Raw genomic sequence first — 2,756 nt, forward strand, 5'->3', positions numbered from 1 at the left:
CCTGGACAGCGGCCACGTCCAGGTGCCTTCGAACTCCCTCCTGGATCTTTCTCAGCTGTGTGGAAGTTTCCCGCCAAGCTCTTGCCTCTCTGTGGCCGGCTGCAGTTCTGGGAACTGGGAGCTATTCACCGGTACCCAGGGGGTCCTCTTCTGGGCACTCACAGGGCCACACATCCCACCAAGGGCAGCATTGCCCCCTCACCACGGGAGCAGAACTGGCAGGTGGGCAGTTTCCAGCTGGTTCACCTCATGGCCTCACTACCTGCCCAGAGCACTGCTCACCCTGCCGTCCTTCTCAGGCTCCAGAGTGGGCCAGCCTCCCCCTGCCAGGATGGGACACCAGTCACTCTGATCCGGAACTGTCACCAACCTTGCCTGTTTCCCCTGGGAGAGTCTGAGTCCTGGCCGGGCCACCGATCCCCAGCTTAGGGCCTGGGCAACTGTCAGGACTGAGGGGGTCACAGCATGGTGGTGAGTGTAGGAGGGCAACAAGCAGAGAGACAGAGATGGAGACCCACAGAGAGGGACAGGGAGGGCAAGAGAAAGACGGAGAGAGGCTTGGAGGGTCAGGCAGCATCCTTGGACCCCTGGCTCAGGGCTGTGTGTGGAGCTCAGCCAGGCCCAGATCATGGAGTCGGTGGGGCTGTGGAGTCCCCATCCAGTTGAAGACCCTCCGCCGTCCTGATGAGCTTGCAAGGCTCTGGTGCCACAAAGGCATTACTCTGCCCAACCTGGCTGCCCTGAGTCAATGCAGTGTCTCCCTGTAGGGGGCTCTTGAGGTGACCCAGGGTCATTGGTTGCGGGGCCTGCTCTGGACTTGGCTGAGGTCACCTATGGGATCCTGCATGGGGTTGACACAGATCGGCTGTGATTCACCCTTCAGGCCCATCTGGTGGCAGCAGAGGTGGAGGGAAGAGCCTCTCTTTCCTGGACCAGACCTCTGCCTCCAGCATCTACACCCGGGTACTGAGGACACGGGAAGGGCCAGGCTGAGCAGGACCTGAGCTGGGGCTCAAGTCAGACCCTCAAGACCTTCACGTACTGGGCTACAGGTGACCACAGAGTACACATCCCTAGAGCCGCTGAAGGCCTGGGTCTAGAATCCATTCCTGGGGGTCAGCCAGGGCACACTAGCTCAAGGGGCTCCTTGCAGCCTGGGCTTGAGTCCCATGTCCTGCCCCCAGGCTCACCCTTTGGGCAGCACACACACACACACACACACACCTCCCCCCCTTCACCTCCTGGCCCAAACCCAGCTGACAGGACCTGTTAGCAGGAGAAAGTGAGAATGTTGAGGCCAGCTCCCCAGGGCCCTGGCATCCAGAGAGGCTGCAGCCGGGTGTTTCCTGAGAAGTATGTTTTGGGACCTGTGCCTCCTCCGGGGTCACTGGCCACTGAGTAGACAGTGACCCCAGCTCCCAGGGAGTAGCGCTGGATTTCTCCATAGCCTCCCCTTGGGGCCCTACCCGGCCACTGCCCTGCACAGTATGGGCTGGAGACGGTCAGAGAGGGGTGGAAGCTGGGAGCGGAGGCGGCAAACAGATCCGGAGGATATAAGCTTTGTGGGTCTGCATCTCAGCCTCACGGCTGCGGGTGGGGGTGGGGATGGGGCGGAGGAGCAGAGAGGGGCGGGTCTCCCCGGAGTGGGGGTGGGGGCAGAGACAGCTCCAGGATCCGTCCCTTCCACCCCAGGCCCGGCACGTCCCGATGACTCTGTCGGGAAGGGACACCGACAACTTAATGCAGTGGCCACCAGGGTTGTCCGCCCACCAAGCAGGAGGTCAGCCCTGCGCCGGTGGCCCGAGAAACATTTTCAGCCCGGACGCTCTTCGGGACCCTGGCCGGGGCTGAGCCGCAGCCGCTCCCCGCAGCACCGCCCACAAGGTCGGCCGGCGGGGCGGGGTCTCCCGACCCCCGGGAGGGGCGGCAGGACTGGAGGCCCAGCCTCCGACCTTGCCGCGACCCCGCTCTCCCCGCAGTGCGGCTTCTGCCGCGGGGGCAGTCCCGGAGGCCCGGGGAGGGGGCGCCCGGTGGGGGCGGGGCCGCGAGGGCAGTCGGGGCGGAGCGGCCGTCGTCTGCAGTGACCTTCACGCGTCCGCGCCCCGCAAGGGGCCGCCCGCCCTGCGCCACCGGCGCCAGCCGCGCTCTTTCCGCGTGTCCTCCCTCTCTCCCTCGCCCTCCCCTCCCCCGCCGCCGCGCCGGCCGTACGAGGGGCGGGGGTCTCTCGCCTCTGTCCCCCTAGATTGAAACTCGGAGACGCGGTTACCCTGAAAAACAGGGCCCGGCCGCTCTGCGATTCTGTCTCCGCCAGGGTGGGTGTCCAGAGTCTGGGGTCTCCCTTTCCTGCCCGGGGCTGCGAGGGGGCCAAAGACCGGCGGAGTCGGGGTCACGGGCAGCACTCAGGGTCACTCGTCCGGGGCGGGATCGCTGTTGCTGCCCGCGACGGAACCCCTGCCCCTGCGCGCCCCGGCGGCGTGGAATGGGGAGGGGAGCCGCGCGACCCCAACCCCCAAGGCCTCTCCACCCCCGCCTGAAAAGAAAGCTTTTGCCACTGGGGGTTCCGCAGGCGCTCACGAGGTACCCCGCACGGGCGGGGGCGTGGGGATGCGCGACCCTGTCTGTGAAGAGGGCGACCCCCGCCCGGGTCCACACCGAGGAGGTCGGATGGTGGTCGGGGGTGGGGGGCAGTGTCTGGGACTCTAAGCCGCCGTGCGGGCCGGGGTCGCAGGCCGTGGCTCGGAGATGCCCGCCCCCCC

At 66.6% G+C, this 2,756-nt stretch overlaps 1 protein-coding gene across 1 annotated transcript in view; it reads left to right on the plus strand.

The window, feature by feature from the left end:
• The first annotated feature begins 1,687 nt into the window (after positions 1-1,687).
• Positions 1,688-2,756, plus strand: part of CPLX1 (complexin 1) — a 33,920-nt gene continuing 32,851 nt past the window's right edge. The window contains exon 1 of the mRNA XM_040489976.1: positions 1,688-1,884. The gene's annotated coding sequence lies outside the window, so the exon portion shown is untranslated. The remainder of the gene's footprint in view (positions 1,885-2,756) is intronic.

The sequence above is a fragment of the Herpailurus yagouaroundi genome, unplaced genomic scaffold (assembly GCF_014898765.1).
Source record: "Herpailurus yagouaroundi ecotype Mexico unplaced genomic scaffold, PumYag 28, whole genome shotgun sequence".
Lineage (NCBI taxonomy): Eukaryota > Metazoa > Chordata > Mammalia > Carnivora > Felidae > Herpailurus > Herpailurus yagouaroundi.